This window comes from Triturus cristatus, chromosome 9, assembly GCF_964204655.1.
Source record: "Triturus cristatus chromosome 9, aTriCri1.1, whole genome shotgun sequence".
Taxonomy (NCBI): domain Eukaryota; kingdom Metazoa; phylum Chordata; class Amphibia; order Caudata; family Salamandridae; genus Triturus; species Triturus cristatus.
In genome coordinates, this window is record NC_140592.1 from 729,479,155 (window position 1) to 729,494,057 (window position 14,903).

At 47.3% G+C, this 14,903-nt stretch overlaps 1 protein-coding gene across 2 annotated transcripts in view; it reads right to left on the reverse strand.

The window, feature by feature from the left end:
* The window catches only part of SPINT2 (serine peptidase inhibitor, Kunitz type 2), a 282,081-nt gene that overhangs the window by 188,542 nt on the left and 78,636 nt on the right, over positions 1-14,903 (reverse strand). The gene's annotated exons all lie outside the window — the stretch shown is intronic.

Below are 14,903 nucleotides of genomic sequence, written 5' to 3' on the forward strand. Positions count from 1 at the left end.
AGCAGCTGAATATTTAGAGGGGGCCCGGTGGGCTAGCCCCGCAACCAACGTAGTGGGGTCACAGAGCGGCTGATGCTGGGTTCCTCGTAGGTGGGGACCTCGAATGAAGTAGCCACCCCCCACCCCCCCCCCCCCCCCATGTCTGAGGGGTAAGCGGATTAGTAGAGAATAGAGACCCCCCCCCTCGAGAAAAACTCTACAAGATTTATGCCCAACAGTGGAAGAATGCATAAAGAACTGTAAGGGTACTGGTCCTGGAGACTCGCACCCGGAACCCCGAAACTCAGAATAGGCATGGTAGAGTTCCCTGAGCACGCACCACTAAGTGGATATGGGGAAAATATCTGGGAAGCGGGGACTGGAGGATCCCGAGCAAATGCAGATATCCACTCAGAATGCGGACGGCAGCCCTAATCAGTGAACGGGTGGCACCAGGGTAGGAAGTCTAGGCGGTGGAGGACAACAGAAGAACAATTGCGAGACCTACTGGCTACACCCATTGGATGCCCACAAATACAGACACAGTCTACACCCCCACTGGGAATGGGGAAGATGCCTAGGAAACGAGGACCGGGCGCCACTGATCCAGGCATGGTGTTAGAACAGACGGACGAGGCGCAAGAAAACGGGGGGGGGAGGGGGGGCAATGAAGAAAATCCAGCCTCGTCCGACACTGGCAGATCTCATGCTGATGCCATTGCCACTGATTTAAGCCTACTCAAAGACTACTGCCGCCGCTTGACAGAAAGAGTGTCTAACACAAAGCGCACAATGTCTGACATCCCCTCAGAGGTTGCTGAGCTGTGCAAGTCCTGGTCGGACAGAGAAGGCAGGGTGCGAACCTTAGAAATGAGAGCAGAAGACAGCGATGGAAGATCCCGCAGGGATAACTTGCGCATTACTGGGGTCCCGGAGCGCGAAGAGAACGGCATGGTATTGTTCCTAGTGAACTAACTAAAGACTGAGGTTGCCCCAGAGGGTCTATCCCCATTCTACGCACTGGAAAGGGTGCACAGGATCCCAGCGGACCCTCTAGTCCGGGTGCTTCCCCACGCCAGATTGTGGCAAGTCCGCTCCACTTCAGGGATCGAGACCACATTCTGTCACAATCCCGTCAGAACAATAATCTACAGATTGGAAACAAGTTATGGTGTTCCATGATTTCAGGTGGGAAGTAGAGAGAAAGCGGGCTATCTTCTTGGTGGTGAAGAGGTGCCTATGCCAACTACAGATTCCATATGCAATGCTGTTCATAGCCCAACTGAGTTATTATGCGGGCTAGGACCCAGTTCTTTCAGACTCCGCAAGATGCTTGTGCTTGGCTCGACATCGTCCCAGGTCGTGGATCGAGGGGACTCCCCAGGGTCAGCATCTCGGATGAAGCAAGGAGACACGGATAAAGCCAGAATACCATCCTCAGCGGAAGCCAGAGAAGAACGGCAGAGTCCTCCAGGCAGTTACAGAACTAAGCCAAGCAGAATCCAGTTCCAAATCTACACAGAGAGACCACGAAGAGTGACAAATCGACGGTTCCCAAAAATCTAGCTCTGCAGCAGACTAAGACAGATCTTCCTGAAGTCACCACCAAGTCAGTTGATGAGCTCATTTGAGCAAGTGAAAACACTGAGAGACAATGAGCAACAGATATTAAATACTGTATCCTTTTAGTTCATACATTTGGCATTTGCAGCCCCTGAAGGGGACATCCTACTTCCATCTCTTGGAAGGATGTCAGGCTTTTTGCTTAACTGGAGGAAATCGTGCTGGTTTCCCACTAAAGCAGGACGGGAGAAACTGCAAATGGAGGACCTATTATGGGAAAACAGGTGTCTCCCCTACTTAAGAGTCAACCTCTATCACGACCAGGAAGACCTCCTGGAAGGTAACCCAGGAAAAACAATCAGGGAGTGAAATCGAGCTTCACCTTTCGGGCGAGACTGCCCTCGTCAGTGATGGTAAGAATAGCCCTGTTGAAAATCATGACCCTACTGCGGTATTTATACCTATTTAGGGTGTGACCCATCTGGATCCCAGTGGGGACATTTCCCACTTGCAGACATTGGTGACTTTGTTCCAATAAGAGGGGGGGGGGGGGGGGCAAAAGCAGGGTGGTATGAGCTACACTATCGAGACCCAAGAGAGCAGGAGAAATAGCAGTCGGGGATTTGAACTACTTCCACCTAGCAGCTCAGTTGCAGTGGCTCATGAAGTGGGTAGACTGCCGGGTGAGGGGAAATGACCATCCAGATGACACAATCCAAAGTCCAAGCTGATTTTCCTGCGCCTGCCCACAAAGGGGGGGGGGGGGATGGAACCACTGGGGTAAAAGTAATACACAAATGTTGGGCTAGGAGTTTAGAGCGATCTAAAACCAGAAAGTAGTATGCCCTGGAGACCCCATTGACCCTTGGCATGGTACTTCCACATGGGGGAGACTGGTGAGGACTGGAGGCATGGATAGCGGCAGGGGTGACCACTGATAGCAGGCTATAGGAGGACGGATCTCTGCTACCATTTAATGATTTTAGCTAACAATATGACGTACCCAGGAGACATTTTCTACTATACAGGGCTCTCACAAAGGCTCTCTGAACCACCAACATTGGGAGGATGCCAGTACATGGTGACAGCCTCTGGGACATTCAAAGCAGTCACCTGCTTGTACGGACGCCTCAAAAATGAGACACTGCCCGCACTCAATCAACTACAGGTACGATGGGAGGAGGATTTCAGGTTATCTATAGAAGAGAAGACATGGGATGTACTAGTTGAGCAAACAACCGTGGTCACTAGAAATCTTAGGTTTCAATTGATCAATGTTCACATACAACATAGAGCATACCTCACACCATCACACAAACAGATACTTTGGGACACAAACAGCTACATGCCCCAGCTGTGGAGAGGTCGGCGCAGACTTCTTACACATGTTCTGGAACTGCCTTAAGCTAGAGAGCTTCTGGAGGAACGTGACAAAGGTAATGGGAAGGCAACAGAGAAAGATGAATGCAACACCAGGATACTGTCTTACACTGGTTTCCCCACACCTCCAAAACCAAAGTAACAAGTAAATTCCAAGACCTTGCACCCCTGCTGACGGAGTGGTTTGTTTTTGTAGGGGATAGGAGATCATTATTTGTACGGTATGGCCCACATTCCTTGTGAACATAGATGGACGGTGGGCTGTTCATTTAATTGCATTAGATGGTGGAAAAGTAAGGCACTGCACTGTTTCCGCCTCATCATACGACAAGTTGCTTGTGGAGACACATGGGAACTATGGGCGAGTCAGTTGTGACTATTACAAGATGTTACCATATTGTCTAAAATACAAGTCAAAGAAAAGCTCTATGAAAAAAAAAAATATATAAAAAATTTAAGACACGCAGACATAGGTTTGCTCTTATTTAAAATTGCATAATTACACAGCTAAGGAATCCTCAATTCATTTGCTATCTTGTAATTTCCATACAATGATCTAAAGTGTTTAGATGGCTTTTTAATTTAATCGAATTGTGTGCAAATAACTTCTCTCAAGAGATTTAATTTCTTATTCCACAACAGAAATCATTTTGCAAAAGCATAAACTTTAATTGAATAGTGTGTAAAAACTTGCCAGATGGATTTAAGACGATTCTCCAAGCTGGAGAATAGCGGACAGGCATCTTATTGGGGAGAGGAGTTGGCCAAACTGCTACAGCGGTAGACCTAAAATCTGGGGGATCGGGTTCGAGTCTCGGCAAAGACGCGCAACATACTGTGATTCTGGGCAAATCACTGAATTTCCCCATGCCTAACAAAAATGAAGGTGTCCTCATATAACGCAACTGGTGCTCATGTAAAGCGCTCGGATACCAGATACCTTCGGGTCAAGTTCACACCATGTAAAACCCAGAAAAAAAAAAAGTCCATATGCTCACCGATTATTAATTAAAGCCAGATCTATGCAAAAAATGTTAATCTAGCTAGACCGCCTCATACTTTGTGAACTCCGATAGTTTACATACAATGTAAGCATGTCTCTTAAGGCCAGTGATTGAATGAGATTCTACTGTGTATAAAGCTACCGGATGATCTTTGGGAACCAAAACCTGTAGTAGGGAGGGGATGCCTACTACCAGTTGATCCAAGGAACTTCTGGAGGCCAAACCCTATTGCTGTTGCTTTGTATATTTTGCCCTTTGAAGGCTGAAGTGTGTAAGGAACATCAGAATTAAACCAGAAATTAGTAGCAAAATTATATTAGTACCCAACTGTGAGCCAGACTAGGGGGTGTGTACTTAAGAAAGGTTATGGTTTTCGTTAGCTATATCTTGTCCAATTATATATTGTCCAATAAATCTAACAGCCACAGCAATTGGTCGATCCTGAAAATGTTAATACCCAAAAAGGGCTCTCTTGTACGTGTTGGTAAACAGTTATAATGGTACCGCTGTAATCACTTGTGTAAGAAATACGAGAACCATGTACCACTGTATCAATGGCCGATGCACCTCTCTAAAGCGTCATACTGTACAAAAATCTAAATATATATTTTAGTACCTAACTTTAGAAGATCAGCATTCACCTCTTATTTCGCAGACTTTCAAGTATTAAAAAAAAAAAGTGAGCAAAATGAATCCCTGTTTCAGGTCATTAAGAACAGTAATCTTAAGTGTTTTCCTACAAAAAATTGTTACCCAAATTTCTGAATACAAATAAATCTGTAGATGAAGTAAAAAAAATTAAAAATAAAAGCAATGGAGAACTCAGCTTGGTAATTGACACAGAATTAATCAACCATATGAACAAGTTACTTACCTTCGGTGACGCTTTTTCTGGTGGATACAGTATCTGCCTGTGGATTCCTCACCTTATGAATATCCCCTCTGCGCCAGCATTCGGGAAATTTTTCGTAGCTCTCTGCGCCGACGAGGTCGTCACATCGTCATGGCTCCGCACGCGACTCCACCTGGCGTCACAGGAGCCATAAGACCACCACGTCGGCATGAGGACGTCAGTTCCACCCATTTTTTCTGTGCCACAGAGGCAAAACAGGCGGACCGACAGACAACGTATACAGAATTCACACAAATACACTGTGTATAAAGAAAGAAGAAAGCTTGCACTTCAAACAAGACCATAGTAAATAAACAAAGGTAACAAAGTCTTGAGTGCACATAATACGTCAAATAACAAAACCTCAGCTTTTATGGTATAAAAGGGGTGAACAACGGGGAGGTGGGTGGATATGTGAGGAATTCATAGGCAGATACTGTATCCTCCAGAAAAAGCATTACCGAAGGTAAGTAACTTATTCTTCTGATGGATACATCTGCCTGTGGATTCCTCACCTTATGAATAGAATCCCACAGCAGTACATCTCCCGGAGGTAGGTGTCCACCCTTCTATACCAAAAAGTCCTGCAAAACAAAGCGCAAAATGGCCATCCCTCCTCACTTCGGAATCTAAGCAGTAATGCTTCGCGAAAGTGTGGAAGGAGGCCCAAGTTGCGGCCTTACAGATGTCCAAAACAGGAACACCTCTAGACAATGCAGAAGTAGACGCTTTAGACCTGGTGGAATGAGCTTCAATGCCTACAGGAGGCTCCTTACCAGCCAGGGAGTAGCATATCTTGATGCACAAGATGATCTATCATGATAAAGTGCGCTTGTGCACCGCCTTGCCCTTCATACGACCAGCATATCCAACCAAGAGCTGGTCATCCTGACGGAAGTCCTTTGTGCTGTCCAAATAGAAGCTAATCGCCCTCTTTGGATCTAAAGGATGAAGTCTCTCCTCCTCCTTGGAAGGGTGAGGGGGGGGGGGGGGGGGGGGGAAGGATCTAAAGTAGGAAGGGTAATGGACTGACCTAGGTGGAAGGGAGTCACCACCTTAGGCAGAAAAGCAGCCCTGGTCCTAAGAACCATCCTTTCAGCATATATGGTCAGAAAAGGTGGCTTTGAACTCGAAGCCTGGAATTCACTCACCCTCCTGGCCGAGGTAATCGCTACCAGGAAGACCATTTTAAAAGTGAAAAGTCTTAAAGGACAACTATTAATCAGTTCGAATGACTAACCCATTAACAAAAAATTTAACACCAAATTCAAGTCCCACTGGGGCATAATAAAAGGAGTGGGAGGACATGTTTGTCAGCCCCTTAATAAATCTTAAGGCTATAGGAGACTTAAATAAAGAAGGCTGATCAGGTAAACACAAAAATGCCGACAAATACCCTTTTACAGTGGCCACAGCAAAACCCTGCTGGGCCAAATGAAGAGAAAAATAAAGGATAGATGCGCTTTTAAAGGATCAATAGATTTCACTCCGCACCACTTAAATTTAGGACCACATGTATGAATAGACCGACTTGGGGGAGTGTTGCCTGGCCGATATGACATCCACCACGTCAGGCGGGAGAGAAAAAGAATTCAAGTCTCTCCGTTCAATCTCCAGGCATGAAGGTGCAGGCTCTGGAGTTGGGGTAATAGAACGTGACCCTCCATCTGAGCGCTCCGTCTCCCTCTCAGGGCAGACCTCCTCGGAGGGTGTGATGAGAGGTGAAGAAGCTCAGTGTACCACACCCTTCTTGGCCAATCTAGGGCGATCAATATAACTTGGGCCCGGTCTTGGCGAATCTTCCTCAGAACCTGAGGAATCAAGGGTATGGGAGGAAACGCGTAAAGGAGATGTGAGCCCCAACTCAAATGAAACGCGTCTCCCAACGCTCCCTGCCCCGGAAACTGGAGACTGCAGAATGACGGGCAGTGCATGTTCTAGTGAGTGGCAAACCGGTCCACCCGAAGAGTCCCCCACGTCCGGAAGTTGTGTCGGACTACCTCTGGCTGAAGCCTCCACTCGTGGTCGGCGGAGAACTGCCAACTGAGACAGTCTGCACGCACGTTCAGCACCCCGGCCAAATGATTTGCCATCAAGCAAATCCGATGGACCTGAGCCCAGGACCAGAGTCGCAATGCCTCTCTGCAGAAACAGTACGACCCTACTCCTTCCTGCTTGTTGACATACCACATCGCAGCAGTGTTGTCCGTCAGGACTTGAACCAACTGCCCCCGAAAGGAAGGGAGAAAAGCCTTGAGCGCCAAACATATCGCCCGTAATTCCAAAAGGTTGATGTGAAACGACCTCTCTTCATCTTGAACCTCTCTGCTTGAGAATCAGATTCAAGATTGAGGAATGGATGAAGAACAGCCGCCTGAAACTGAACTCAGACAAGACGGAAGTCCTCATCCTGGGATCATCGCCCTCCGCCTGGGACGACTCCTGGTGGCCTCCTGCTCTGGGCACCACTCCCGAGCCAACGGACCACGCACGCAACCTGGGCTTCATCCAGGACTCCTCCCTCTCGATGACCAGACAAGTCAACGCCGTCTCATCATCATGCTTCAACACCCGCTCCGCAAGATCTTCCGATGGATCCCCATCGAAACCAGGAGGACGGTCACCCAGGCACTCGTCACCAGCCGACTGGACTACAGGAACACCCTCTATGTCGGAACCACAGCCAAATTTCAGAAGAGACTCCAACGCATCCAGAACGCCTCCACACGACTCATCCTGGACATCCCCCGTCACAGCCACATCTCCGGCCACCTGAGACCTGCACAGGCTCCCCGTCAGCAAGAGGATCATGTTCAGGCTCCTCACCCACGCACACAAAGCTCTCCACGACCTGGGCCCCATGTACCTCAACAACCGCCTGACCTTCTACACGCCCACCCGCCAGCTACGATCAACCAGCCTCGCCCTCGCCACCGTACCACGCATTTGCAGAGCCACCGCCGGAGGAAGATCCTTCTACCTGGCAGCCAAGACGTGGAACTCCCTCCCCATCCACCTTCGGCTGACCCAGGACCATCTCTCCTTCAGGAAGCAACTCAAGACCTGGCTCTTCGAGCAGTAGCGGACCCCCCTCCCCCAGTGCCTTGAGACCCTTCGGGTGAGCAGCGCGCTATACAAATGCTATGATTGATTGAGGTCCAGGACAGGACGTAGCCTGCCATCCTTCTTGGGAATCAGGAAATACCGGGAGTAGCATGCCTGACACCTTTCCTGCTTCGGAACCACCTCTATCTCACCTTTTTGTAACAGGGTAAGAATCTCCTTCTGAAGGAGAAGCAAATGATCCTCTGTGCAAAACCTTTGGCAAGGAGGGTATGGAGGAGGGAATTCCCTGAAGGGCGTCCCCATTTCCCACAAGATCTAGAACCCAAAAGGTCCAAAGTTATCAATTTCCAGTCTTGTAGAAAATGGGTAAGCCGGTCTTCCACAGGACCCACATGATCCAGGATGGCGGATCTAGGGCTGCTTTCCTGCATTATGAGGAGGGGGAGGAGGAAGAGGTAGAGGGATGATGTCCAGCTCCACGAAGGCGACCTCTGCCTTTACCTCTGTAGGATTTATACAGAGGGTTTTGCTGTTATTGCGGAGGTTGACGGCAACAAAAGGAAGATTTTCCCCAAACCACGGTATCTTCTGTAACCATACCCTCTTGACTGAGACTAAACCCAGGGATTTTGCTGTGGCTTTACGGTCCTTAAATCTCTGCAACGCCAAGTCAGCTTTTTCCCCGAAGAGCTTAGAACCATCAAAGGGAAGATCCAAAAGAGCAGCCTGCACATCAGGTGAAAATCCTGACGATCTTAACCATGCATGCCTCCTAGTAGCAACAGACGAACCCATCACCCTTGCCACCGAATCTGCAGTGTACAGACCAGACTGGATTACTTGGCGAGCAGCTGCCTGAGAGTCCATCAAGCCCTCACTTAAATTGCTCCGATCCTCTTCCGACAGCTTAGGGCGAATCTGCTTGGCAGAGTCCGTGAGGGAGCGTGGATATATCTGCCTAATAGACAAGTTGCATTTGTGGATTTCAATGCCATACTATAAAACATTTTTTTTTAAGTGTTTCATATAGCGCGAACTTGACCCGGTATCAGAGCGCTTTACATAGCACCAGTTGTGTTACAGGAGGACACATTCATTTTTGTTAGGCACGAGAGATTAAGTGATGTGCCCAGAATCACAGGATGTTCAACGTATTTCAAAGTTCTTATAGATCAATTACTTTTGGAACATTCTTCTAATGGGTTATCTGGTTTGTAAATGCCTATATTTATCGGGCTATGATGATTTCATTAAGTTCTCGCTTAGCGACAAGTTAGACACTAATTTTAATTGCAGTAATGTATAAAGGCATAAACTTGTAAAAATGTAAAACTTCCAGTTTGCCAGGACTGATTATCTACAGGATGGTCTCTAAATCGGCCATGAACGCTAAAATTCATTCCAAAACCAATTTAATAGTATGAAGGCGTGCTTATCTTAACCTCTTGTTGGAGAGAATAGGATCGTGTAACTCCCATAGTGGGTCTAACTCACTAAAACCACTTTTCTTGTAAATATTTGAGGAACTTTTGGTGTAAAAATTCCCATCACAAACAGTGTTTGGGAACACACGTTCTGCATTTCAAATAGCTTCTCGAACTTCTAATAATGCAGTGGCTCAATCACAGGTAGGTGACAAATAGAAAAACAAACCAGGTATTCTAATAAACTACTATTCACAACAGTATATCATCAAAACAAAATTTACAAATCTAGTGCATTGATCCCAAACTGTGGGTCAGCCAACTGTGCGGGTCACCAAATGTTTGTGAACTGTAAAAACTGCAAAAAAAAAAAAAACGTCCTCGCCTGGGCCTCCTAATAATGGAGTCCAGGTGGTCCATAAGTAAGCATATTTATAATTATGCATTTTCTTATTTTTACAGTAATGGCTTCTACATTTTAGAAACCATTACAGCAAAAATAAAGTCATGCATAATGATTACAAATTACAGATCTTGAGAGAAGAGCAACTCTGTCTACACCACTCCCCTCAGAGGAAGGAGGAAATAAAATTAACCACGCCACTGAGTGAAGCGGCCAGGAACCCGGGTGGGTGTGAAGAGGTTCGTCTCCCCCACCCCCTCCCCACCAATTATCCATTAATGCTAGGAGGGTCGCAGAAGTCTGGTGTTCAGAAAATTTGTGTGTGATACTAAAACATTTGGAAAGCTCTGGTCTAGTGGCCCACTGATGGATACTAAGGGGTCGATTATGATTTCGGTCGGAAAGGCTAAGAACATTTGGTTAATCCGAATCCATGTCAGAACTGAGTTTCCGGCTGACTCGGAAACATTTCCGACCAACCCATTCCGATAGAAGGTATCAGTCGGTCCTTCTGAATTAGTTCCGACCGGCATTCAATGAGTGAGTCGGACATAGCCAAGTCATAGAGCTCTACAGGCCACGTTTCTGAACCACCGATATCTGATTCCAACAGATTTTCCAACTCGGTCTGTCCAACACAGATCAGCTGTTGGAAACAGACTCTGGGGGCCCAATGCAGCCCACCCCCCTTCACGCAGAGGCCTGCGAATAGCCCTATGAGGGTACCCATGGGACCCCCTCTTTCCAACCATGCACAGTGTGGCAGGCACCATGAGGTGCCGATCACAGGGTGCAAGGTTTTCCCAAAACTCCTTTTTCCATGGGAGCCTGTGTTGTCAGTCAGGACACAGGCTCCCATTGAAGTCAAAGGGAGTCCGACCAAACGGTGTTCGGAACCATCATAATCGGTCGGACTCCCCGATCCAGAGTCAGTCGGAAACCATTCCGACACAGTCGGTCGGAAAGCATTCCGACGGACTCTGGCCCATCGTAATCGGTCCCTGAATTTCAGCAGGATATATAAATCACCACCTTAGCATGCCCCTTTCTAGGCAGAGTGGCTAGAACATAAATTCCAAAACCCTTACATGCCCAGCTCTCTTGCAAACAATTACAAATAAAACTAAGAAGCAAACCCTGGCTGAGCGCAACAGGTCTTCCTGACGGAACCTCTTCTTGGTCTTAAAGTCAATTATAGTCAACAATAAAATGTTGGCAACAAGGAATTCCTAAGAAACCAATGCCTAACCTCTGAATTTGGCTGCATGGCTCCTGAAATTGGAAAGTACAACCCTACCCCAGTGCTTAATTTGTGACAGTGCTTTCCGGTGCTTAGCACCGGCACTTAATTATCAGGGCCGGGTCTATGCATCTGCTGCACACGTCACACATTGCTGTTTTTTTAAATTTACCATAAGTCTGTACTCTGTGCATGCAGCCTCAGCGTGTTCAATGTGAGCCACGGCGGTTAACAGTGTCTGGTTGCGGGTGTGTGAGACACTTCTTAATCACCTCGGCTGCCCTGAGGCTGAGCCCAAGTCCAATTCATAAATTATATATAGATGTTGATCGTGCCGGCAGCCGCGTGCTGCGGCACTTCATTCACAGTGCAGTGTTGACCGTTGCAGTGTTGCCACTTGCAGGGACACCGATTTATTTGGGCGTGCTGGATTTTGGTTCTGATGGGGGGGGGGGGTATAGGAAGACTTATCACATGGCCTCGCCCGCACCCAGCATAACCACTGCAGCTCACACTGCCCACCACGAGTCATCATCGTTGTTCAAGTCAGGCGACCCCCGACCGACGACTACGTTGAGAGAAGGGCCGCCTGTGCAGGCATCGATCAGCCAGTAGAACAGTGCAGTACTGTATGGTAGCAAGCAGCACCAGGCCGCGGCCGCCGCCTAATCGTACACTACAATCAGTTATTCACTGAGCAAAGGCAGTGCAGCCAGTGTGTGTCCCTGCCGGCCGGCTCACCACCATTAACGAGTAAAAGGTAAGAAGTTAAAACTTTACTAATCCTCTTGGAAACCAGAGTTCGAGCCTTTGGTCGCGTCCACATCCTGTGATTCTGGGCAAATCACTTAATTTCCCCGTGCCTTAATGTGTAATGTAAATACGGTGCTATGTAAAGCGTTCCAATACCTTCAGGTAGAGTTCGCGCTATATAAATTTGCAAAAATTAAAAAAAATAAACACATGATAAATGCTTCCCACGGAATCTGATCAGCTCACCAGCTCTGTAAATCTTCCCCATCCTCCAAAAATTGTTTCCCTTCTGTTGACATCCACGACCCACCCCCGCCAAAAGCCCCTGATTTCACCCTCCTTTGAGACTCAGTAGTGTGATGGTCACGCAACACCCATTAGACTCACCGGGCTTCAGCCCCCCCCCCCCTCCCCGCCATGTGTGTCAGCCCAGCTGAAACAGCCTCGCGTCCGTCTAATTGCAGCCGCACCAGAGTACTTCACAGGTCTTTAAAAGACCATTTACTCGTTAATGAGGCTTTTGTTGCGTTTTCGCCCCTTCTTACAGCCACTCTGCCTATGGCTGGAAGACTCCTGGGGGTGTTCAGACTGAGCACAGAAAGGCCCCTCCCACCTCAGCCCCACACACCAGTGAGTGCATGGATGTGCCCCACTCTTCCAGAGTGAAGGTATGTTATAAACATACTTGGTTCTCAATGCTCTCGCAGACTACATCATGTGATGACTGTGGATCTATTGTTATACCAGGCTGAGAGACAGCAGCCTTGACCCCGGGATGTTGCTGGTCTCGCTTCAGAGGATGCTCGCAGTACTTTCTCTTTCTACTCTCTACTACCACCTGTCCTCCACCCCCTCAGTCGTTATCTTGAAAACGCGCATTTCTCCTATATTCTCAACACTGTTCCTGCTGGGAGGCCTCTGCGTACCGCTGGCAGGAAGCCGGTTTAGCAACTCAGCTGTGTAAGTAGCCGCTGCGGGTTGCAAGCATCACCACAGCCCTGGGGTACAGTCAGGGCCGGCTTTAGTGCTGGTGGCACCCTGTGCGACAGTTTGTTGGCGCCCCCCCCCCATTGACCACCTCCACCAGGGAGTCTCTCACTAGCACCCTTTAACAGTGACGAAGTCTCCATAAACACTCTCAGATGCATTGAATTACTTATATAGCGCCACTCATACCAGTGTAGGGTGTCCGAGCACTTTGCATCACACACACACACACACACACACACACACACACACATTACACAGAGACAATCATACGTGTGTAAATCAGTGTATAGGAAATGTTACATAAGCCAAAAGACTAAAAGTGTAGGAGTCACATGTCATCCATACTTGTAGGCAGTATAGTTTAAGAGGAGTGCTTGGTGTGGAGAAGCACAAACTCAAGAGTCGAAAAAGAAACATCAAGGTTGGGAGTTCTCTTTAATAATAAGAATCGATTTCTAGCCAAATTAATCCTTTTTGCAACATTAATGAATGCTCTAATAATGTACATTTTGCCTTGTGTATGCAGTTCTAGGATGAAAGTTGATAGCTCACTATTCTACATTAGGACTTTAAGTTATAAATTGCACGTAACAAAAGGACGTTTCTTTTGAAAGCAGTAACCCGCTGATCTGTGTACATCATACGCACTCTGTAATCTACTTGGTACACGTTCTTTGCAGCAGGCATATTAACCCTCTGCACTAACTTCACACAAGTCAAACCCCAAAACCTCAACTAAGAAAAATGCGGATCTCTCTCCAGGACGATAATTAATCACAGGAGTTATCTTCACATTTATGTGAGGCCTGCTCTGCGACCTACGGGTATACGAGCTACCTACGTATGGGCACTGGATGGTGGACTTCCAAGGGGTACCCCACAAGGTCTGCTAGGGAGGCACTGAATTGTTCCGTCTATTGTGGAATCATAATAAGGATGTTGGTGCAAAGGGAATTGTATATTGGTATGTTCCGGGCAAGTGTTGGGTGTTGATTGCACTGTATTTGAGTGATTTTCATGCAAATAAACATATTTAAAAAAAAAAAAAATGTGAGGCCTGGTAATTGCCGGGGGAAAGAAACGCTGCAGCAGGTGCTTTAAAAGCGTAATAAAGGTTCAAGCACGGCGCCCCAGGAAGCCAGCACCCGGTGCGGTGGCACCGCCCTAAAGCAGGCCCTGGGTACAGTCAGCAGTGAGATTGATGCAGCATGACTGTGGTAGCAACCACAGGCAGGCACAGAGCATCACCACAGCCATGGGGTACAGTCAGCAGCGGGGTCGATATAGCAGCATGTCCGTGGTAGCAGGCAGAGGCAGGCACCGAGCATCACCACAGCCCTGGGGTACAGTCAGCAATGGGATCAATGCACCAGCCCCTCTGTGCTAAGAAACTTTACGCTAGACCTGGGGACCCACCCAGCAATGGAAAGCGGCAACCACTCTAGAGCATTCATAGAGGCAATGGAGGGATGGTCAGCAATGGAGTGAAAGCACTGACGTCTTACAGCAGCAACAAACATTACCATACTCCTGGGTGAATAGTCAGCAGTGGAGTACCGCAGCCCATCTATGGCAGCACTGCTGCAAGCATTGTGAATTATTAGAATCTTGTTTAAAAAGATTTGGGGTATGACTTTCAGATTTCGACAATCACGCTGGCATATCCAGTTAAAATACATCATATGACAAAGGTGTGGGGTTAAGGGCAGTGGAGGGGGAGAGTAGTATAGCTCCAGGGAGTACGTTATAATAAGTCCAATTGTTTATCATCTTTTTTAATTGTTCTCTAATAGTAATCGCTTTAACAGAATACTAACTATTTATGAATCCCAAACCCCTTCGGCCCCCGGAAGTGACAAAGTGACTCATTCAAGTGCATTTCATGATTTTATTCAGCTTATCTGTTTTGACTAGTGTTTCCACAACATTTTGGTTTTTTCTTCACATAAGCTATGTAAAAGTTGTATCTTTGATGTCATAGACTCAGTCAGTGCATAGACTCCATTAAAAAGGGCATACCCTATCCCAGTATTGTCCTTTTCCCCAAATCAGCACATGGAGCACTGGAATTGTCCCTTTTCAATGCATTAGTGATTTCCGATAATTTATTCCAAATTTGTGCTTTAAATGCACTTTTGAATGAATCTTTCAAAATGTTCTCAGGGCAGGGTAATCTCCTATCAAAACCTTATTATGAGGAAGGCTCCCT